At 36.2% G+C, this 25,823-nt stretch overlaps 1 protein-coding gene across 2 annotated transcripts in view; it reads right to left on the bottom strand.

Annotated features, from left to right (window-relative positions):
• Positions 1-25,823, bottom strand: part of SYT1 (synaptotagmin 1) — a 337,461-nt gene that overhangs the window by 203,227 nt on the left and 108,411 nt on the right. For both annotated transcript variants that reach the window (XM_085221774.1, XM_085221782.1), the window contains exon 3: positions 14,414-14,475. The gene's annotated coding sequence lies outside the window, so the exon portion shown is untranslated. The remainder of the gene's footprint in view (positions 1-14,413; positions 14,476-25,823) is intronic.

Genomic DNA, 25,823 nt, shown 5'->3' with positions numbered 1-25,823 from the left:
AATACTTACCTGATGAAAAAGAGACAGGCAGGACACACAGAATCATGGAATAGAATCATAGAATCACCAAGGTTGGAAAAGACCTGTAAGACCATCCAGTCCACCCATCCACCCATCACCAATAGCTCTCACTAATCCATGTCCCTCAGCACAAGGTCCAAATGTTCCTTGAACACCTCCAGGGTCGGTGACTCCACCACCTCCCTGGGCAGCCCATTCCAGTGCCTGAACATTCTTTCGGAAAAGTAGTATTTCCTAATGTCCAGCAGTGCTCATAATGAAATATCTTCTTATCCGTATTTGTAACTAATAATAAAAGTAATGCTGCAAACATGAATAAATTCAGACGTATCCAAACAGAAAAAAAAACACAACCAACCACCTAAAACCAACTCTCTGTACAATTTTTACTATTAAAATACTATTTAGAAATCACAAATCAGAACTCTCAAAATCTTCTTGGAAAAAAAAGATCAGCCTAAGCTTTAAGGTATTTGTTGCTCTCCCCTAATTCTACAATGATGTTTAATGTGCAGTTTCAGGGCAACATAGGGCAGCTAAACAAACAAAAAATGACAGTTTTGTTTCATTTAGAAAAAACAGGGCAGTTGAATTTAATCTGTCTATTTTTCACATCATGTTAATAAGGTATTAGAAATATAATAATCATATTACTATTAACAAGACAAACTTACATTTGTTATTCATGAAACAAAAAAGAACAGTAGCCTCTTATGACCAGCTTTCATGCAGGCTCTATTCTCACCACTGCAGTCTCTATGATCTGAATGATTTTAATAAAATTAGGTACATAATAAAAAAGGCCCTGAGAGAAAAGACTAGAACTCTTATATGTATAATAGATGCTGTTTTAGAAAACAGTAACTGTTTCTCTAAAGGCATTTTAGAGCTTACCATAAAACTTGGGGAAGTAAAAATAAACCATGAGAGTGAACTGAAATGATTACTCTAGCCAGACAGAACTGCCTAACTTGGGAATCTAATCTTAGTGAAGCCAGTAAAGATGCAGTACACAGGTGTACAATATGTAGACTAACATTAATTTTGACTATCAAGCCTGCTAATATACTTCTTACATAGCTAATGGTAATTAGCTGGTGGACACTTATCTGCCTGGAAGTAAGACTGCAAAAAAAGTTTTGTGTTTTTAAAATTGCATAATTATTTGCAAGTAACCATGGGAACCAACTTAACCAAAACGTCCTTTTAAGCAAAGCTTTCAATTATACATATATATTTCATCTCTTCTATTCCAAAGCCCTTTCTTTCTTCCTCAGGCCTTGACATAAAATATTAATTTAGGTATAAAGAATGAATTTAACTTTCACTATGGAATGGAAAATAGCAGTGAAGGCAATAAGAACAGATCCTTTTAACAGCTGCATTCTACCCCCCACTGAAATTGAGATAATTATACGCAGCCCACAAAACAACTGCAATATATAGTGACTTTTGATATAGGGCTTTCACCTATTGTTCCCACTTCTAATAAAGTCCATTATTCACTCCCTTTTATGTTCTGAAATTTCAAGAGACCATGAACATGCCCTACAGTAAACAGCATTTTAAAAATACAGTCATAAATTTTAAAAATAAAAAGCCACCTTTTCAAGTGTCACTGGGAAAAGTTTACAGAATTACAGAATTTAACTCTTTTATATGGAAAGGTATTTTTGATTCTCATAGTAGATAGCTAGGATAACATCGGGATAAAATTTACATGTAGATATCACTGTTAAAAGACATAGAAATGAACTAATGTCTTCTCCTATAATTCTAAATACCTAAATCACCCATCTAGAGAAATCAGGCTTGACGAAACCAAATATTTATTAATAGCCAGCAAGTGACAGAATGATGAACTAGAGGAAGTTAATTAATAAAACTCCTTCTTCTAGGTTATCTCTGATATGTATCTTTAATTAAAAAGCTAAAAATGTTACCTGTGTGTCATGACAGCTCTGCTGGGACAAATAGGTGGCATTTTAGTCGCTGTATTACAAAGGCATCACATAATACTTTGAATCTGACCTGAATCTTTTGCTCAGTCTCTGGGGAAGAGCCATCCTCTGGGCTCTCCTTAAGTAAGCTTAGCTCAGTTTGAAAAGCAGCATTATTGTAACCTGGGGGCGAACTGATTGCCTGTCTTGATAACATGCTATTCACTGCAAGCACCAGAGAAAACACTGCACATGTTTCCATAACCAGGCATGTAGACAAACGCTTAAGTGCCAGGAAGGTGCAGGAGCAAACACAAGTAGATTGCAACACATGACCTGACTTCCTGCCAGGTATGTGACAGCTTTAGCAGCTGTCTATCTTCCAGTGATGACGGAAACAGAAAGCCAATTTCCTTAAAGTGTCGGGTCTCCTGGCATGTACAGTGATAATTAAAATTTCCTGAAGCTATTTTCAAGATCTAGAGTTTCTAGGTTTAGAAGGATAGGCAATATGGATATTGAAAAGATCTACCAACCATCTGTGCATCTAAATTCAATAAATAAACACAGAATAAATCATTAAATGTATAGAATCATAGCATTACCAAGGTTGGAAAAGACATACAAGATCATCCAGTCCAACAATCCACCTATCACCAATAGCTCTCACTAAATCATGTCCCTCAAACACGTCTAAACCTTCCTTGAAGACCTCCAGGGTCAGTGATTCCACCACCTCGCTGGGCAGTCCATTCCAGTGCCTGACCACTCTTTTGGAAAAGTAGTATTTCCTATAGAACACACAAACTAAAATACATAACATCAAGAATAATGTAATCAAGTATAAATAAATAGGGGAAAAAAAAACACACACACAAGGAAAAGAAAGAATAAAAAAGAAAAAATACCAAAATAACCAAGAAGAAAAACTACCATAATTGAAAGGAATAAGCCACTAGAACAGCTATCATCCTCTTTTTTAGCAAGCAGGCAGTTTCTTCTAGAAAGAAGTCACATCTTACCTCTCAACAATTATTAAGTTCTATGGAAATGTGCCTTATACTTCACTGAACAAGAGGAACTGCCTTCTCTTGGAAAATTAAATAAGAGTTTTGTGAAAAGCCACCAGGGAGCTGAATTGGAGTATCTAGCCACAGAACTTCCCCATATTGGCAAGCATTTCTCAAGTGAACATTTCTGTAGATCGTGAGTTGTGACAAAAAAGAATTAAAAAAAAAAAAAAAAATTAAAAAAAGATAAGTCTGTAAATTTCAGCCCACAGAGAAGCATTACTGGCCCAGCAGCACCAGATAATGTCAGGGAAACCAAACTGCAAAGAAAAAAACACAATTAAGAGACAGAAGATTGTGAATACCAAGGAAAATGTATTTGTAGATACTAAATGGACAGAGAAGTCCAGCTACACAGAAATACATACACCCTCTTTTGTAGTCAAGCTACTCAAGCATGCATTCCTTAAAGGTACTGAAAACAAATGATGTGCAGCTCTCCCAAACCCTACTGAATTATAATTGCTTATTAACAGTATACAGAAAAAACATATACAAGACACACGTGAAACAACTTAATCTGTGAACAAACATTAGTATAAGCCACAGACATCTAACTGTAAACACATTTGAGATGGCATTCTACATTATTTCAACAACAAACACTGCTTACAGATCAGACACCGTTTGTTACTGCCAAATACTCTTTTTTTTTTTTTTTTTTTTTTAAACCAGGCACACTCTAAAAGAAAAATGTAAAGCGTTCTGAATGGCTGCTTTTATTTGGGTAGAAGTGACAGACCTTCTACAGAAAATGTACAGAAGGTCAAGGTAACCATAAGGGAAAAATGACAACCAGCAATTTTTCATTAGGGTATCTGAAGGAGCTTACAGATCTTACTCATATTTTGACAAAATCTGCAGGTGCATTCTTTTAGTTCATTCTTCTGTCCTTGTCGCTGCTTTTGTTTACCAGTATAGCTAACCAACACAGCTATCCTTTTCACTATATCTTTTCTATATTTTTAGGAACTTAAGAACATAGTTCTCAAGCCTCTTCTTTTCTTACATATAGTACTATTACCTCTTAACTTACATCTTGAACTTGCATATATTTATTTATCACTTTCTCAGCGTTAGTTTCTGCTCATTCTTATTTCTTTAATTTCAATCTCTTAGGCTCTCTGAGAGAAACCAAGGGTACCAGTTTCATCAAATATTAGAAGACCAACTAACCCAGTCAGAGAAGAGGTAACAATACATGTGTTAAGAATGTTAAATAAATGCAGTTACTATGGAGATTCTTTTTAACATACATAACTGTGATATTTCATCCTTCTTCTCTGCATTATCACTTCAAGTCCCTAATTTGTTCTTTTCTGTCTAGCCCAATGTACCATATTTACTAACTATAAGTGGCCTAGAAAATTTCTAGTCTCTGAAAAACAAATGTGCAAATCGTTTCTACTGGCACCACACTAAGACTAAGCATGAAAACTGGACTTAAGAAGAAAACAACATGAGAGATGATGAATGCTTCTATTCAGCAACATTCAGATATTTTCTGTTCTCACATTTTTGGACTTTCTCTTGGTACTGGTCATGTGCTTGTTTTCTTATTACACCTAAAATTGTAACTGGAGCCCAGGGTTCACTGTCTCCTCCTGCTTAATTCTAAGAGAAGTACTAATTGTATTTCAATTCGCTTGTAAAAAAAGCTTATACACATAACCTTAATCTCTTGAAAATTATTTCTAAATCCACTCTTTGAGAAGACTCCCATAAGGCAGGTTGCACTGTAGTGTATTATCAACTGACACAGCTCAGTTCATTTTAAATCTGAGTTTCAAGTTCTTAAATGAATTGTCCAATTACCCTGTCATAATTTTCATAGGCATCTTCTGCTAAAGAAGTTGTGACAGCACTTATATTGTATCCCTAATAAACTGATGAAGCAACATTTTGGAAATCAGAATATATGTCTAGAAATATGCAAGGCTGAACAGGGCCAAATGCATGCTGGTTCACCTGAAAGCCCCTCATTACATTTAGTCACAGCAGTGCTAAATGCTACAGAAATGCCTTTACTCAGATTCCAATCAACTTCACGTAGAATCCCCAGAGAATGCTTTAATATCTCCTAGTAGCTGTGATGTCTTAAAGCAGCAGTGATTCACAGCTGTCGTACAGCTCTTACACTATGAAGTGCCTTCCTTGTACCAAGCAACTCGTGACATTCTCTATCTTACAATCTATCTTTTCTGCCTTTATTTACCAACATATTAACACACAAAACTGGTTTATTGGTCAGTAAACAGCCTGTTCAACAGTTTTTACTGAAGTCTCTCTCTGTATACACACACACACACACACACACACACACACACTTAAAATCTCCTACTGCACAGAACTGGAAATGCTGTTTCTGGAAAAAATAGTGACTTGCCTAATTATCCACGTGCATTTTCAGTGTTGCATCTGTACCACTCAGTTGACTGATAGTTGCACTTTGGGTTGCTGTTTTGGAGAAGCTAATGCTGAAGAGATGCTATAGCCTTGATTTATTTTATCGTAATAAACAAGAGGACACTTAGGATTAATAAAATGAAGTTTTATTTCTTTGGTTGGTAGAAACAAGCAGATCATTCAAATAAGCCCTCAAGGTTTCAGAATCTTATCAGAATATTTCTGGTCTTGTATACTAAATCTTAGAGACCTCATTTCAGAAGCCTATTACTATGTTTTTAGTAATATCCTTTTACTCATTTAAAACTCCTAACTTCATTTTCTCTGAGAAAAAGAAACTTTTTCTGGGGCTTCTGGTTGATTTCTTTTGAATCAGCACAGGAGCTTCAGCTGAGAGGAAGCTATTTGACAACTAAGAACATAATGTTGTCTTGCTTTTGCAGGTATCGTTAAGAAGATAAGGGACAATAGAAATTTCAAGAAGACAAGTGGGGTAACTGTGGGAAATGAGATGCTTTTTCCAGAGGGCTGCAGGTCAAAGTAGGTCTAGAAGGAGAACAAAGATTGAAGCTGAGCTGCAAAGAATAGAGTAGTCAAGAGCAAAACAAGGGTATATAAACAGAAATGAAAGGCAAAAGAACCATCAGAAACAATATAGAGCTAAATGTTACGGTAGTACGTAGCAGATTAGGATAATTATACCACCGATTTCCTCTTCCCTACCCCCATGTCATTATTCAGGCTTTATCTGTAAAGTCTGCTGCATTTCCCAGAAGAATGAGTAGGGGAGGCAGGGAGAGCTTATATTGGTAAAAAAATCCAGCAAGGAACTCTGATGTTTGCAGAATCTGTTCACAGACTTACACAGGCATTTTCAACATGAGAAAATACCAAGTGAACCAGTATTTTTTTTCTAAGTCACATTTAACAACAGAAACAATCTCGGCTTCTTTTAGCACACATAAAAAAAAACAATGGCATCTTGTAAGAAGTATGCTCTATTGGACAAACCATTATTCAGAACAGCCTCAGAATCTGAAATGGTAATGATAAGTAATAGCAGTACATAGATTGTAGCTCTTCAAGGACTTTGCAATACTGGAATGATATTGGCTCATTCTTTTCATGCTATTAGCATTCCATTCAAAATACTATCAATGTCACTACAGAGTGAATTCCAACCTCCCTGACAGTTATTATGTGCCACCACATCCACATTTGAAAGGAAAGTGACTGGAGGGGGGGCTTAAACAGGTTATTCATGTCCATCAATACACTCTTGGAAAATTCCAGTATTAGACATTTGGATATCTTCCATGCCACAAATCCCCTCCTTTTTTCTTCTTTTTCTTTTTTTCTTTCTTTCTTTCTTTTCTTTTTTTTTTTTTTTTTTTCCCCATCCACATAGGTATGTCCCAAACTGTGAAGGAAAATGTCACAAGGAAAGAATCCCTATATTAAATGAAAGTTGGTTAACTGAATCTTTTTTGGAAAAATACTATTTAAATGTTAAGCAAGAGAAACACATGAAGGAAAAACAAACTTCCAGCAATCACATAAAAAAAATACTGGTCTATCAGCCACAAAGTACAGCCCACTTATGAAAGGGAAAGTACAGATTTCACACTGTCGCTGAATGACATAAAGCTGTGAAAGCCATTGTGTAAGATCCAAGGTTGGGCAGGACAGCATTGCACAGCTTTCCACATGCTTGAAGTCACTGACTCATCTTCAGAGGCAATTAGTGGGTGCAAAATTCTAGTTGTCACTCAATATAGCAATCCTGCCCAGCAGATTAATAATATAAAGGACAATTATTTCTTCCGGTGGAAACAATCTTTAAAATATATGTGAAAATTTTACATACAGACAGCTTGTGAAACTTTTTTGTACTACTGATGGCCTACAATCTATATACAACCTACCTTTTTCAAACAACTGTTTTTAAAAGGGACTCAGGTTTCAATTTCTTTTGGTGTTAACTACTATTAATAAATGGATATGAAACTAATCTGTTAAAGATTAGGGTGTGGACTGGAGAGTATACAAAGGCCATAGCTCCAGGCACTGAGACTGCAAATAGGCAAAATTTAGAGAAAATTCAAAATTGACAATGATGCTGAGACATAACAATTCCTTGTTGTACCAATAGCTGTGTACTGCAAACATTTAGATCTTTCTGAAGAGCAAATGGCTTTATATATAATCAGCCACTGCTTCTGTTTTCCTTAAGAAATACCTAAGTGTATAACTACAAAGTTTAGATTTAATTCCCATTTTAAAACCTCCCTCAATGCATATTTGCCCAACAGACCATAACTCTCCAAAAGGAATCATTGTTATCTGCAGGATAAACTATTAACAGTTAAATAGCTAGTGGTTAAATAACTAATAGTTTAATGCACTTTAAAGTCCCTAAAATTGTTTTCCCTGAAGTAGAATTAGATCTTTAAATAAACTCTGTTGGTGTTAAGCATTTCATTTAATGATTCAAGCACTGAGACACACTTCTAAGAGCAAAATCCCATTAAAGATGGTTAAGGTTGTACACTCTAAACGACATCTTACTCCTTTTTTTCTTATCTTTCTTCCTAAAACAAATGTTTTCACTTGGCATCACAAGCTATAAGGATGAGTAAAATCGGCTTATGGTATAAGTGCAGCTTGGGCACTATTTTTGTTAGAAATGAAAAGGTATTGGGAGACCGATTATAGGAAAGATCAAAGTATACCGCTGTACAGTACCGGCAGAGACCTCCAGGCTATCATGCATCTAGGATTGCCAGACTACAATAAATGTTTGGAAGTTATCTCTGGAAGCTCCCACTCCTGGATCAATGTGACTGCATGAGAATCTCATCTTTCAATGAAAAATGCACTTCAAATCTTTAGATTTTGGAGAGACTGAAGCACAGTCATGGAAATCAGGTAGTGATGAGAAAAATTCCCAAATATATGGCTCACTTAAACAACAATCTTAATGGCTTTCACGGTTAACTAAAGCATGTTTCCAGTTGAGATAAGAAACATGGCCTGTATGTTATGTGCATTACAACCACCATGTTCAAAAATGGAATCATAGCATCACCAAGGCTGGAAAGGATTACTAAGATCATCCAGTCCAACCATCCACCCATCACCAATATTTCCCACTAAACAATGTCCCTCAGTATCTAAATGTTTCTTGAACACCTCCAGGGTTAGTGACTCCACCACATCCCTGGGCAGCCCATTCCAGTGCCTGACCACTCTCTCAAGAGGAAGCATTTCCTGATGTCCAAGCTGAATCCTCCCAGCACAACTTGAAGCTGTTCTTAGTCCTGCTGCTACATGAGCCTTCAGCTCAAATCACTGTTGTTACATTAATTAGCACAGCTACAAGAGTCACAAGTAGTGAACACATTGACCAAATGTGGTAAAACAGACCTTGTACAGAGGCTCCTCTAATGGAAAAACCACATCTTTGCTTCTTTAGCTTAGTACAAAATTGAAGTTCCATTACCTTTATATTCAATATATTCTAGAGAATTCCAAAACTCTTGCTGATTTTATGCAATAAAAATACCTGCAAAAAAAAACTTGCTATATTAATTTCCCATGACTGAACCAAGGAAAAACATTTTCCCAATTCTTCATTTTTAATTTTCCTAATATTTATTGCAAGAAGAAAAATTCAAAGCATATTTTTGTACATTTTGGTAATCAAGATAAATATATAAGCTTTATATCATAAAGTATATTTTAAAACTGGTATACATTCAATCAAATAAATGCTGTCAATATACTAGTTACTTAAAGATATCACTGCATACAGGTCAAAGACGATGCATCTTTTTATTATTGGATAGACTTACTTGAATGAGTTTCATTCACATAAGAAAAGCTGTCAAAATGTAATGTTTGTGATAGCTATATGTCTTCAAAATAAGAATTACAGCGTGAAACTTCGAAAGAAAGAAATAAACAAGGCCATCACTGAAGAACAAACTCATACTTGGAGATGATCCAAAGTGTTACTCAGCTACCACCAACTCCATATGTGGGAGTCACCTTAATCTTTATGTGTGTTATCACTTGTATCATCTTAGCTATTTTTTTGAATTAATCATAAATGCCAAATATCTGAGTTAATAAAAAATTGTATCCTTCCAGTTCCTAATCAAAGTTACATCACTACAAGAACAGTGACAGAATTGGCTATCTCTACTGCTTTACGAAATGGTGGCTGGAATTCACCTATCATGAACTGGTAGTTTTTAAAAGAGGATTGTGCAAAGATAGTAAGAATTACAAACAAAAGGTAAGTATTGACTAAAACTCTCTTTCACAAGAAAGAATACAAAAATGTCACCCAGAAGCATGCAACGTGGGATATGTCAACACCTGACTGTACTTAAGACAAAGCTGCAAGAGTAGTTGTCAACGTCAGCAAAGCTGCACTGTGATGACACAGTATAATTCTTACAGAGATTTTAATCACAAATACTAAGTACAACTGTTAACAAAAAGGTAAAAAAAAAAATTCAAACAAATAATCAATCTCCCCGTAGATAACTCAGAGGCATAATAAAAACTGTAAAAGAAAGGGAAGCTTGAAGGTAAAAATTCTTTCTTATATGGACCACAGAAGCTGTTGATTATACTAGATTCCTGGGAGTTGCCACAGTAGTGGCCAGCATACACGCTATCATTTAATGCAAAATAAACCTCTTTTAAATGAAAAGCTGAATGTGACTCTGAAGATCCTGATCATTAAAAAAAAAAAAAAAAATAGCCAAGTTGATATTCCATGTAATGTCCAAAAATAGCAAATTATAGTATAAGAACATAGCACATAAGAAAACGCTTAAACATTAACCCTATGACTGAAACTGTCTTGTGAAATTCCAACAAACCTAGCAAAGATTTTGCATTTGAAACTTAATGTGCAAAGGTGGCTTAAAGCCTTCTGCAGTAGCATCAGCCAATGCTTTTGGCTCATACACTTGAAAAGGTGCTCATTTATTTTGCTATATTTTCATAGACGTTGAAGCAATTATCAGATATGCATGTTTCAGAATAAATAATTACACTAAGATGGAAAAATGGATCATACATCATAGATTTGAAATACAGAACTTCCAAGTAATAGACAAAATATCCACCAGTAATTTATTTAAATGTTTAAATTCCTAACTGAAAAAAAATAAGATTACATGACTTCTGGGGCACTTGGAAAACACATCATTTGAAAATGTGTCTAGAAAGGTATGTGTTTACCAATTGAAGAAAAAACTGAGAAGCTGCAGAAGATAAATTAAATAGTAGAGAGTAATCACTCATGGTGCTAAAATGATAGATGACAACTAAACTGAAGTCCCAGAGAAGCACATACACAGAGCCATTTTGCAAAATTAGGTTGCATAACTAGCATATCTCAAAGCACTACAGAATCTAAATCCGTGTCAGAGATCTCACATTAAAAAATGCAAAGCTGTAGCTCTAATATACAATCGATATAAAAAGGAAAAATCAGGTTCTGAGGCACAGAATTTTAAGCCAAAGAGTCACAGAGAATATAGCACACTGATGAGTCTTAACATCTTAACCAAAACAGAGACAAAATTAAAAACAATCCTTACATCATGCAAATATTACTATACACTTCGCCAGAAATTCATACTTCCAGTGTGGAAAAAAATAAATTAATGGAGAAGTGAAACTAATTTAGGGGAAGACCTCATTAAAGAATTCAGGTAGTGTGAATACTCAAATGAACTCTTTTATCCAAGCCTGCAGTATATGCACATGAATTTTAATGGGCAATGAGAAAACCTGGGAGCACAGGGAATGAGGGCACTTCCATGCTGCTTCTAGATTATTGCACTGCAATGAGAGATTGAAATTGCAATATAAGGGAAGATTATTGTGATTAACAGAGAACATTCAGAAACCATAGGCTCATTTCCCTTTGAAGGCTCATAAATTCAACCTTTACAAAACTGACCCTTCCAAAACCAAGGAACCTTTCATTTAGCTGCTTCGTCTCTGGTACATTACATACCTCTGGATATAAAATGTAGAATGGTACAATATCAAACACAGCAGGCATTTGAAATACCTTTTAGGATAAACAATGACAATACTGCATGTTTGTGAGCTAATGATAACTGTAATATGAGCTTAGTTCCTCTCCAAGTACTGGGGTCACACCACCCATACAGACATTCTCAGCAAGTCTAACTTCTCTGGGCCAATGGCAGCAGAGCATGGCTGGGTCGTTCCCTTTGTGTTAGCTGTTCATCTGTGCAGTCTCCTAATTCATGTCACTTTACTTGAACTTGTCTTTATTGCAAAAGAAAAATGAAAAAGTTGACAGCCACCAAAGACGTCAATTATAACAAACTAAAGTATATGGCAGATTAAGTTTGATTGCTGCTAACTACTTTTTTGGAAAGCTTACAGCCAGATTTCTTCCCTCCTCCACAAGAGCCTGACTGATCTTTTGCAGCATTCAACATAGACAAATACTCTTGCATTTAAAATAAAAACAAGAACTATTTAAACCTATCAAGTATCTTTTGCTTATGTAAGACCTTAAATAATTTTATCTTCTTTCTATATCTGGAATCCAGTAGTTTTGCCTTTGGCATTGGATATTTTATAATTTAGCTTTTATTTCAGGAAAACAGTTGAGAAAAACATTATAAAATGAGGACAATTCATCGATCCCAGTGTCAGAAGAATGATTCATAGCTTAGTGTATGAATAACATACAGTTTACAAGGATGGTTTGAAGCAGGCTCAAAGGTAGCACACATGAACATAGTGAAAGTATAGCCTGATTCAAGCTGGTAACATTGCTTCTCACTGATGATGGATGAAAGTTAAATGCCATTTTATTTCTGTTTTATTATTCTAATTTCCCATGTATATTCCAAAGAGAGTATTAAATAAATTACACATTACAAATGTTAAATAACCACAGTACAGTTTCATTTCTGTAATTATATATTCATTGTTAGGTCATTTGAGGTTTATAATCATAATGCCATGACTGATAAAATTAACTGATGGACACTATGAAAAGGTTCCATCAACCTATTCTGCCAGCAGAAGAGAGAGAATTTGTATGAGATGGAGTACCAATAAGAGTTGATTAATTTTTTTTCCACTGTACACAAATAAATCCATGCTATTCTGAAACAGCTGCCTGTGAGTTCTGGCCACTTGACAGAGGAATAATAGTGAAGAGAAAATGTCTGAGTGTCTGCAATAATGATATTTGCTTTCTACAAACAGGCCTAAAACGACCTTGGGATTTTTTATATTCATGTATCATTTGATTTCTATGAATTGCTTGAAATTGCTATTATTTATACATGTTTCTATCAGTAATCTGCTGCCAAAACTTCAGATCCTGGGCAATAGCATAACTGCTTTGTTTTGAAGATACCCCATGCATCAAATCACAACTCTCCAAACTTCCAGCATAACTTTCCACTAGTAAAAACTGTTGGAGATGATGCATATTACTATATGTTGCAACTCTTCACAAAATCCTCAGATATAGTATAGGGCATTATATAGGGCATTATTCAGCATAATATTATCCAGTAACACCAGTAATGCCTTGGTGTGTAGTGTTTCATACTAGAAATAGCAAGCTCAAAGCTTTCCAAAGATCTGCATTCCACAAAGCAGAAACATTCTGCAAGGCACTTCTGCAAACAAAAGATGACCCTGTGTGGGAGATGTGAGGAAATGCTATGAAGTTGGAGCAGGTTAGTTGTGTAGGTATATGAGAGGAAAGCTACAGGGTGAACAGAGCTATGATGCATGCATGAAATATAAACCACATACATAAAAATGTATGTTTCATTATAAGCCTATTAAATGCCTACTGGTAGTTTGGTACATTGTATAAATAACTATAGATACACAGCATCAATTTTTCAAAAAAGTATTACACTGCCCTCAGGTTCAGATAAATGTCACACTTTTTCCTTTCGTGATGTCTGATGAAATGGAACACTGAAACTCATCATTGATCAGAGAAATTCCTTCAGTTTTACTGTCAACCATATACACTATAAGTAGAATGGTGTTGAATAGCACATATTCTCTGCATACTACAGACTGTCCACTACCTTCTTAAACAAAGTTGAAGTGTCTATTAGCACTTAACAAAGAAGAACCATTAAGTGTAAACTGTTAATAGAAATACCTTAATACGCATTCATCAGTTTTGGTTCTTGAAAGATATTACTGCCTTTCATTACCCAGTAGTGTAGTTCAAGCATACACGCTACTGCTTTTCCCAGGGCAGTAAAAGCAGTGTGTGTTCTCTGCAGTATCCCAGCTGATACTTCACCAGGAACCTGAGATGTTTTTCAGACTACATCAATAGCATCCTCCACAACACAAACACGGCTCGTTCTCTTGGTTCATTCTCTTCACAGCCCATGCAGACAAACGCTGTAAGCTTGCAGGCGATTGCTCATACTGGGCAGAGAACGTTATAGCTCTGATCAGTGCAATTCAGTACAATTAATCAGTGATTAGGTGGATAACACAAAGCCATAAAACTCTCCTGTTCACGTATCCCCCCAACAGGATCTGACTATTATACTGATCCAAAACCTAACTACTCCTCTGCAAAATTTCTGGTGTGAGCAAATGTTAGTGTCATACTACTTTCTCATAGTAGCTTCTAGTGTTGCAATTCACTTCTACTGAGAAGAAAAAATCAATTGCAATATTTTCAGTATGGGCAGTGATGAAGGTACAGTGCATGGATTATCTGGGCCTCTTACCTAAGATGATTATAGGATTAATAAAAACCTACTCCCGTGACATGAAACTGAGTTGAATAAAGGGAAGAGATGCTCACTGCAGTCATTTTTTACACTTGCTAAAAGAACTGTGAACAGGAAAAACATGAAAATGGAAGTACAGACAATGATCAATTTTAGAGTATGTAGTCAGTTCACTTACTGTTCACAATGCAGACTGTTTGCTCAGCTTTCTTCTCTTTGTTTACTCAGGATTCCACTTTTCTGTAAGAAAAACATATACATGCATTTATCATCCACATAAAATTAATTAGTTGGTTTCATTTGTAGCAAAAAAGTTTACCATTTTTACATAAAGCTTTGGTTTACTCCAAGATTTGAAGCCTTGGGTTTTGTGAAAGATCCCAGAAAAGAAGAAAATCCATACGGCTGCATTTCCTTAAAAAAACAAACTTGCTACTCTTACGTAGTGCAGTAGAAGCAGACATGGGAAATCCACAGGTTCTGGGGGACAAATCCCTATTGAAACCTCACACAAATTCTGGGCACCTGATTTGCATTTGAACACCTGTGGCTCTCCCCAGTTCAGAAAAAAAGACAGGTTTTCACATTCACCGCACTGGCAATCCACCTTAGCTGGATTACCCCATGAGGCTGAGGAGGTAAGGAAGAAGCAATGTGTACCTCCAAGGACAGCCACAGCTCTCCACTGCTTCCAAGGGGCAGGGGGATGGGCAGCAGAGAGGTGTTTGATTCTTCACTCCCACTGCTTCATGCAGATAATTACCATCATAAGCAATGATCACAGCACACCAGCTGCTGAGTCTTTGGCAGTTTACAACATCACAGCAGAGATGAATTTTAAGGCAGGATTTGAAGGAACACAGCATACTGGCTCTGCAGATTTTTACTATTAACAGTTTTCTCGAATAAAGGTTGCATGAGAGAAGGGAGAAAATTGGGACTGATGTGCCAAAAGGGTTGCAGTAAGGGCAGCAGTGATGCTGAGCAGGCAGGATCAAACTGTGAAGGCACTTAAGGGCAAACATGACTAATTTCAATGTGGTTCAATGTGGTTAAAAAAGGAAGGCAAATGAACAGTTCTCAAGATAGGTAAATGTATTTTCAATTTTACATCAACTTTTTCAGACGAGAACAAAATTGCCATTACCTGCAATTGTCAAAGTACATCACATCGACCCTTACTCTGCACTTTAAAAAAGTCAAATTGTGATCAGCAATACACTCTAAATTAACTCAGAAACCATCTTTAATGACGCAAACAATAAAATATTCAGAACATAATTGATTTAAAAATCTATTTTTCCCTTCTTTTTGATAGCAAGTTAATGTTGTCCTCTGTATGGTTCCTTCAGTACCCAAAATATCCCAGAAAGTACTCATTTTCATGTTAGTCTACTGAAAATATCCACTAGGCAACACGTGTTTCTGCTGTGAACTATAAGGTCTGTGAGTCTGAAGCAGAGAGTATTACTTTGATATTGACTTTTAAACTTTCTAAAACTATAAGGATTAGCTCTTCTAAGTGCCTACTTTGTTATGCCCTAGAGATCCATAAGGAGTTGTGGAGCTATCAAACAGTGTGAAGTTAGCAAGATGATGCTAAGAAATCCCTGTTTCGAAAGGGTTTTTAATACTTCAGATTCTGATGCAGAACACAGCTCTGGGTTAAAGTCACTTCTTTCCTAGGATTTGTAAGACAGCTGGAAATAGTCTTAGCAGGCCTGGTGCTCCTTATCAGCTGTACAAAATGGAGTGGTACAGGCTGTAAAAGACCTACTCTAGACTACTGTACTCAAATGCCTATTGAAGGGATCCAGCACAAATTTTGCCTCCCTCTACCATCCACATCCTCCCAAACTGAGGGATCTGAAATTCAGATATATTCAATGAGAGGTTTAAATTAAAAGATCTAATCCCAACCTTCTCCCAGGGTTCAGAGCCAAAGTTTTGGTTCAGGTCCCTGCATACATCTTGCATTTCAGTAGAGGTAGCTCCAAGTGCCTTAAAGAAATTAACACAGAGAGTCACACCTGCACATCTTTCCCTGTTTCTCTAAGCTGTCTGTGTCAAGCTGTGTTGTATTATTACTTAGCCTTTCAGAAGATTAACTATTTCCTTCTGCTGCAAATACAGAAAGTGTAAAGAAAGAGAAGATAGATGTTTACTGGAGCATTACTTGGAAATAACCAAACAAGAATGTAGATCAAATTCTAGATTAGAGAAGCAAATTTAAGCAAAAGCGTAACTGTAGAGTGGCATTAAGTGAGAACAGCCAGGCTGCCTGCCCTCATGAAGTTCACTGGCAGTGTTTCTGAAACATATAGAAACCATAATGTAGATCTGGAACAAATGAGTAAAAACCAATCAATATCATCTAACAATAGTCATGGGGACTAAAAAGCAGCACTCCTTGCAAAGCTAATATACAGAGAGAAGTAAAGGAAACCAAAGACTTGTATTGGTAGAGAAAGATAAAGGAAATACTACAGAAATTCAATGAATTTCTATACTTCCTATTAAACGCAGGTTATTTTTTATGAGAAGAGTTGGAAGATTAATTCATTCACCCTTGGTTATGTACTCCTGTGGGTCTTCAGTGCAGGAGATCCCCTGCAGTGACAACTATATTTCCAGAGCCATAAATAGCACCTGTCATACTGCTAGTATCTTTCATGGCTCCCTTTTCATTTGAGTAACATTTGCAGGAAAAGACTTTTCCTAATGAAAACCATAGGAAATATCAACAGAAACACATTTTGATATGCTTGCATACAAGCTTGTAATATGCCCTTGGAGCATAATCTATACTTCACAAATGATATCTACAGAAGATACTTTAGGACATGTAATTTTAGGGTAAGTAATCATGTAAACGATCTGCAACTTATGTTTCAGTTAGTCATAAGGATATGCAAAATCAATCAAAACAAAACCTTTTTAGTTGATTTTAAATTCTCTGTTCCCTGTTACATTTAGCGGTAATCACACAGTTACAGCAATAGCCCCATTAAACCGGGATAGAGGAATGAGACCTCTAAAATAAACAAAATTCAGTCAGCCACACTGAATTTAATAATATACATGCACATTGTTGTCTGTGAAATGAAATCCCACTCCACTGCAAGGGAGACATTTGTTGTACTTTTTCTCAGGAAACTCATTTAACTCTTGTAGAAACAGTAGATTTACATTTATTACAGGTGACAAAGAACCTTTTCAGTATCCCAAATGACAAAAATAAGTCACATAAGGCTATGACATGCTTCATTATTCACTCTGAGCCACAATATGAAAGACAAAAGGAAAGCTGCCTGGTAAATAAAGTTTTTGTCAAGATCTCTTGAGCCATCTGCAGTTTTATTATTCTATTCCTAGCTCTACAACCAGGAAGAGATGTGTGACCTTTTATAAAGTGTATGAAGAAACAGTTTTTGTCTGTTTAGGATTACAGACTAAAATCTCATTAGTAGAGCATATGAATATTATTTGAGAATTTTTTTCTCTCTTCTTTCAGAAACTGAGGAATAATCTTGCATACAGAATCTCTAAACTCTGGAGTGACAATATAACGGTATTATGGTTTTCTGAACATTCAGAAGGACAACTGGGCAACAGTTTTTCTATAAAAAAATAAAAGGTGGGGCAATCAGGCAGTTTTGGGAGAGTTTTGGTTTTGTGAGAGCTGAAACTGAGTCTAGTTTTGCCAGGGAGTTTACTCATTGTCCTTCAGGTCTGAGTACCTCCCTTCATCTGTCATATCTGGGAGGTTTTCAATAAACCACTTGGAAGTGATGGGTGGTAAAATGAAAAATACAGACCAAGTTTCAGACTAAAAGCAGCTGGTGTTTTGCCTATTGAGTTTAGCAGTGCCGCCTCAATATTCAACTTCAGCAGTGCTAGGAATGAAAATGGGAATTTCAAAATTTTTTTGTCAGCCTTACAGTAACTTATAAGAGAGGGGAAAAAAAAGATTAATTGAAAGTGGATGTTATACAGTATTATGAATAGACGCATACCCTGTAAAACGGAAAACTGAAATCTGGGAAAATGAGGCTAGCAGTTGATTATGAAGTGTAAATTAGCTAATAAACCAGTACAGAGTCTGGGTAATTTCTAGTTGCATAATGTGCAATAAATTAAATGTATTTTGGGAAAAAAAAAAAAAAAGGAGTAGTGGGCATTTATTAATTGTTCCACATATTGAAACAGAAATCTTTCATTCATACTTGATAAACTTTGAAGTCCTTGATCATATGCATACTCTAATACTTTATGGGTTTAATTTGCTCAGCATAAACTTTTTCCTGTGAATAACATTGATTTTGTCAAAGCCTCAAATAAGACACAGAACAGATCTGAGGATTAGTTTAGAAGGGATTTAAAGCACACACTGTGAATCCCTATACAACCACCACTTAAAACACTATCCGTTCAGGCCCAGATGGATTACTATGGCAACAGAATCCCAAATACCAGGTTTGTGACAAACAAAAATGTAAATTATTGATGAACTCAGAGTTGTTGCTCTTGGACACCCTCCTATTCAAATACCAAACCTTATGGTTAGAGTACAGAGAAAAGGTTGATATGCAATTTCCCCAGCCCAGCTAGCACTAATCCCAAAGGATTTCATTAAATCTTTTGGCTTAAATTTTTATTCTTGGAACAGCAGTCAGCAAGCAGGGATTACATCAAAACAGGCACTATTGAGGTCATTACTGGCTGAATTCAGGCCTTTAATATAGCAGAACAGCAACTAATTTTAAATATACCTCCACAAAAATAACAAAATAGCACTCATCTAAGCTACCATATATTACATAATAGCAATCTTTCCCTTACCCATCTCCCTTGACTCTTTGCCAGTCAGAATTGATGGACAACAGTACAGAATAGTGGAAAACAGCACACACGTTACTTGAAAGAGATACACGTATGTAAAATATAAACATCAAGTTGCAGAAAAATGGACAGAGACTCAGTGGTCTTCAATATCTTGTGAGTCAAAAAGCTAAACTAGAAAGTCCTCTAATAAACTGGAAAAAAGTATTTATTGTCATATTTATAGCAAATTTAATGAAAAGTCTAGCAAATAGCCAGTCTGATCAGGGAATAATAGTGGTAGGATAGCTAAGCAGTTCTATGGACCACTTCTTCTGGAAAGCTTCTCAGACTGTACACAGAATGAGATTAATTCAGTGAAAACCACAAAGAAAAGCACTCAACAGCTCTCACAACTTGGATTGCAATGGTCCGGCAGGTTTTAAAACAACCCAAAGCATTAAAAAGTTTCAGAGATGTGTGCCTGCCATTAGGTGTCAGTGTACAAAGTAGAGACAGCAAACTTCTGCCTGTCAGAGCCTGATACCAAATTCTCTGTCATCTCAAAACCAGAAGGAAAAAACAGGACAGGGAGCAAGTTAGTGGATGCAAGCTGCTGGTTTTCCTAAGTGAAAGAAAAAGGCTCATGGAGCGGGAAATGAAAGAGGGAAGACAGAGAAGTAAAATGTGCTGCTTTTTTAACACAAGAGAGAAATCTAGGCAAGAGAATGGAAAATAAAATATAATAAAAGGATAAACAGAAAAAAAAAAAAAGAAATCAAAAGGAAAGGACATACAAAGAGGGAGTGAAACACTTGTTGTCACAGACAGATCTCCTGTTGCTCGGCAATGGCCTGTCCCAACTTCTGCTTTACCCTCATGCTTGACTTGATGTCAAAAGAGCCATCCACTTTGATATTTTAATCAAGCATACTTAGGGCAGTATATATATTATAGTATATATATTATTATTATCTATATTATAACTACATGATCAATAAACAATCATATGAATCAATAGACACCAAAAGATTCTCTTTTTATGAAAGGAAACCTATTGAGTGATAATATGGCCAATGACAGTACAGTGACAAATCAGTATCTGAACCAACTTCAGTTTATGCTCCTAGGACACCTCTTGACCACTCACAGGAACATCAAAAGACCATCAGGATTTTGGGCAGTACTTGCATTTTTTCTAGCTCATATGAAGGATCCTATATGGCTCTTCCTCTTTTACCACCCATTTTTCAGTGAAGCTATTGTAATCCTTCTGTATAAATGGGATGTCAGATGTGGCAAAGATATGGATATGCACCAAATGTGGCACAGGCACCCAATAAATCTTTCCATTAAAGCAGACGGGCTGGATGTGTTCACACTATATAGGGATACTTCAACCACTTTGCCCCTTCTGCCACTCAGTATCTGTGGAGCTGCTCTGGGCAGAATCTTCACAGTGCAGAGCTTGCTTTTGCTGCTTTATGATTGCTGGTTATCTCAGCCATTTTCTTCACAAACTATAATTTTCAAATTTTACAAAAAGCACACATTCTTACATTTGAAACTATAAACACACGGTAATACTACTCTCATTTAAAAGTAATAAAAGGCCCTAAGAAGTTTATCAGAAGGTAACTTCATTTTCCTAAATGAAAGCTTTCAAGAGTTCAGCCAAAACAACCGGCACTCCTGATACAACACATCAAATTTAATTCCAAAGGTTTTCAAGCTGGTGAAAAACGATGAAGAATTGTCAGTATCTTCCAAGTCATTTCAGAATAAGGAAATAACTCCTTCACAAGTTGTTTCATAACAGTATTTACAATAGATTTGATTATATGAAATGATCAAAAAGTAGTTCCTAGTAAAAATTGATTTCAGAAGTCATATATAGTTATAGTTATAGACCAGGATTTATAAGTATATTGAAGGCTATTAATCAGTCTCCCAAATCCTTCCTTATGAAGGATAACATAGATTTTTACATGAATAGATGGTGTGTATTTTATGGAACTAACACAAGTTGTCTAATTGTAACTGTAAGAACCTCAGCACCTTCAACGCATACTTGGCTGTATTTCAGTGTTTAGAGATTCACAATCAACTTGCTTTTATCCCAGGACAAAAGAACTTGCTGCAATACCCACTGCAGGAAGTGATTATGCATTACATAACATTGCTGATCTTTATGTTCTGAGAGTTTGGTGTGAGGCTTTTAAATTTATTTCTCTATTCTGCTTTACAAAAATATTCTAATGTGCACCAGCAATTGAACCATGAAACCTGATACTGAGTATGAGCACCTCAGCAGATTAAGCAATGTAAACTACGGGTGAGTTGTTTTAACTGCCTTTCTATACTACCCTAAAAAGACTTAGAGTGACAACAAACTTCGATCTTTGCTGGCCATTTAAACAAATTCCTTCAAGGAAAACTGTGTAGAGTAAAACAGATAGCCTATATTCTGAGGTTCACTTGGATATATGCACTAAGAGAGGATAGTTCTCTGCATGAATAATCTTAGCCTACATTTACTCTAATTTTTATTCATGATGTTAATTCTCCTAAAGAAAATTGTGAAAAAGAAATGAAATGCACTCAAAATCAAGTTAGTGTTTACTGTTTCCTTCACTAATTCAAAAAAGGTTTACACACTGCTGTGATTTTTGGTAAGCAACAAAACATCCTATGAGAAGAAGAAAGTCAACTCCCAAAGCTGCTGCCCACCCTTTCTCATAATCATTTTAACGCCGCTTGCTCTGTACCCACCATGCAACATCCTTTGTTCCACACTAACTGCTCTCTGCTCTCTTATATCTTCCTGAAACTATGTGAGGATATCTGAAAAATACTTTTTCTGAACTTCATGTGAAATTCCACTGCTCTCATGATTATAGTTGACAGGATTTTTTTTCTTTTTTGAGGATTTTTTGGAATTACATTTTTAAATAATAAGAGAATGAAAAGCTATCAATTTAAATTATGATTTTCCTTTAGAAATAAACATTCATTTCTGCAGTCATCAGCAGCAAAGAGTGAAAAACTCAAATTAGAAACTGAACTGGAAGCACTAATCTATTAACAACAGAATCACTAAATATACTTCCATGTTTGAAAGATTTTTTCCAGTTAGAACATATATTTTATTAATACAATTACAAGAACAAGAATTGCTTCTGATCATTTGCTGATTTAACATTAAGTGAATATTATTATAATGCATACAGACAGAGAGCTGGGGCTCTTCAGCCTGGATAAGACTCTGGAAGGTCTTACAGCAGCCTTCCAGTACCTGAAGGTGGCCTACTGGAAAGCTGGGGAGGGACTTTTTATAAGGGCATATAGTGAAAGGATGAGGCGAAATGGCTTTAAACTGGAAGAGGGTAGATTTAGACTAGATAGTAGGAAGAAATTCTTTACTGTGAGGATGGTGAGGCACTGGAACAGGTTGCCCAGTGAGGCTATGGATGCCCCTCCCTGGAGGCATTCAAGGCCAAGCTGGATGGGGCTGTGAGCAACCTGGTCTAAAGGGAAGTGTCCCTGCCTATAGCAGGGGGTTGGAACTTGGTGATCTTAAAGGTCCCTTCCAACCCACCATTTTATGATATAATTCTATGAAATAAACAGTGAAAATTCTTTACAACTCCATGGCTAGAGAACTTGGATGATAAAATCACAACCATTAAGTTAAAAATCCAGACATATTTGCAACTTTCTAATTATTTATGTTAAAAATATAACTGTTATTTCTATCTTTGATACACTCGCTACAAGAATGGATTACTATCCTGTCTGTTGTATTAACAACTCCAAGACTACTGAAAAACACAAATTCATCTTGTACCCTCTCCTTCATTTTCCTCCGCATATTGGAGTATTAGCTTTCCTTACAGTTAGTAAAAAAAAAACCAAAAACTACTACAAAGTAAATAAATTCTATTCTAATAAGTTCTATATTACAAAAGCCTAAAGAAACCAAAACCAAAATGGATTGGCATGATAATAACACTATTCGTGGAGATGCCCCCGGAAATTAGAGAACTTAAGACTGTTGTGTTTTTTAAACTGTCTGCTATATTCACATTTGTCACAGTCTACTTCTGACACTGACAAGTGTCATCTTTGTTTATTACTGTCCGGAACATTGTTTTTCCAGTGACTGTCATTGCAGCAGACAGCCCTGTCTCCTGGGGGAGGCTGCACATAGTGCCATTAGAGAAGCAACAATGAGACATGCTCATGAGCAACACTGATCTTCAAACACCAGTGACTTGATGACCAGTCTGTATATGTTTCAGTACTTCAGTGCCTCTCCTTTTTTCCTAGACATCAGTAAGCAATCACACAGACAACAAATAAACCAAACCAAACAGAAAAAAGAGGTAGGCAAAATCATTGTCTATGTATAAAATTTCAAGAGCAGTACCAACTACAGTTTACAGGCAGGCTAGAGCTTGCTGATGAAACTTACAACACCTGAATGATGAGAGTAAACCTTGAGTGTCAAAAACAGGTTGCTTAAAGCACTGTACTGGCCATTGTTCCAGATTCTACCTTTACATGCAGAAGCTGCAGAGTTCAGCAGGTATAAATGGTCATTAGCCCATTTGGTTGTGCAAATGAGAGAAGAATTTGATTTTCAGAGCTTCTAAACAAGGTGGTATCTTGGTGTAGCATGGGTTGAGCCAGGGCTGGTGGCACACAGTAAAGTACCACCTGCCTGCCTTGGCTTCCCTACCTGATCAATGATCTCAGTAGGGTTGGCCAGGGCATCTAAAGTAAAATTCATCTCCACAACTACAGAAGCTTTAAGCAGTCTATTGGAGTAGGGCTTTGGGCCTAAATTCATGCTATCACCTCATGCAAAGGTCTCATTTCAGTATCTTGAAATATTTTTTACATATTATGTGCCCCTGCCTGAAAAATGCAGCTGATTCTGCACTCCTAGAGATGAAACTTTGAAGCACCATGACTTTTTTCATCTTGAAACTCGAAGCAAAAACCTGGATTCTGGCGAATTCAGGCAGACCTTTTAATCACGGGTGTCACCCTAGGCTGTGACAGCAGAGCTTAATAGCCAATCCTTGTAGATTATATGCAAAGATATTATTACAAAAAGCAGGATAAAAGGTAAGTGCTGGTTTTGCAAGTCTACATGAAAGGAATAGAGAAACATCAAGTGCACGTTCAGCAAATCTCATAGCCTAATCAGAAAGTAGCACATCATACATCGCAAAGTGTCTAGGTACAGATGGCTAAGAACATTAAAAGAGGTAGTTATGGTTATTGTTCCTTACGTAGTTGAGTAAAGAAAAGACATCTTGATATTGTATTTGGCTATAAAATGAACTTCCTCAGCGAGATATTGCCAGAAGGAATCTAATGGAAATGTCTGTTTAGTGAAAATCAAATAATTACCTCGCAATTATCATCTCATGTGTCACATTTAATGTTAGCATCTCTGAATCAAAGAAAATTCGAGAAAGGTCTATTTGAAATCCCTACAAAATCCATATGGCAAATATTTTAATTGGGCTACTTTTGCTAATGAAGCTAAGTATTCCACACAGCAATATTTCTCCCTCTTTGTAGAGCCAAATGTTAACATAAACCACCCTTTAATTTAATCTTCCTATCCATCTTGAGGAAACTTGTTAAATTTTTGATTATTAGATTCTCTGAAATATAGCTTATTCAGAACTAACTTCAGCCACTTCATAAAAACTACTGATTTGCACTCAAATAGCACACTGGAGCAGTTTGAAAGGGAAAAAAAAACCCAACACATTTGTTCTGTCTCCGCTGATGTATAGAGTAATTTTCTGAGATTCTTTCACTGCAATTTGCAAACACATTAGCTTAGACTATAAAACAAAAGTAATCTGTACTACTCATGGCCCAGAAAAGGCAGAAACACAAAGTTAGAAAACATAACAAATGTCTGCATCATCCTGAGGCAGGGACACACTTTACCTCAAAGCAGAACAATATCCGAAATGTCTCATCTATTTTTCTAACTGACAAACCAAGCCTGGCCACTGAAAACCTCATACTGCAGTATATTCTCATCACAAGCTGCGTTATGCATTTATGGAGGGGCCTGGAGAAGGAAAACATATGGCAGACTCATCCAGGGAAGCAACACTGCAGTTGTGAGTTATGAGAGTTCTCCTGATCCCCCTTGTCCAGTTCTTTCCCTTTCTTCTTTCTCTAGCAAACTGCTACACTGCCATAGGTCCCATAGTAGTCCCCCCAAAAGGAAGCTGCTTAACACAGAAATGCTGAAATTTTCTAGTGAATTATCCAGAGCAGAATCTTAACAGGTCCCACTAAATAGGTTTAGTGAGTGCACAACAGCATCTGTGGCTAGGAAGGGAGAACATAATGGACATCGCTATGGAAAGTGATTGTTTCAACACCTCTCAGTGTGGATTTTGAACAAATCGACAAAACACCACATGATGTATCTAAAATTGCATTTCAGCATCTAGCAAAAAGGAATTATCTGTTCAAGATCACCTAGTTAAAGCAAGCCCTTAATACAAGCTTCTGTAAAAAGAAAATATGAAATTGCCTGTCAACAAATCAGTAGATGCCCTTTCTGAAGCTGACAGGTGCTTTTTGGCATTAATGTAATGACCATAAATACTTCCTTGCACAGGGTACAATCAATTGCTTTAATCAATTTCTACTATTGCTTAATAAAGTATGCAGACAATTTTCTGATCTATGCTTTGCAGTGAAATTAAATATGCATGTTCAAC

Source organism: Meleagris gallopavo, chromosome 1 (genome assembly GCF_905368555.1).
Source record: "Meleagris gallopavo chromosome 1, MGAL_WU_HG_1.1, whole genome shotgun sequence".
In the NCBI taxonomy this organism is placed as follows: Eukaryota; Metazoa; Chordata; class Aves; order Galliformes; family Phasianidae; genus Meleagris; species Meleagris gallopavo.
This window is presented reverse-complemented; position numbering and strand designations above follow the sequence as displayed.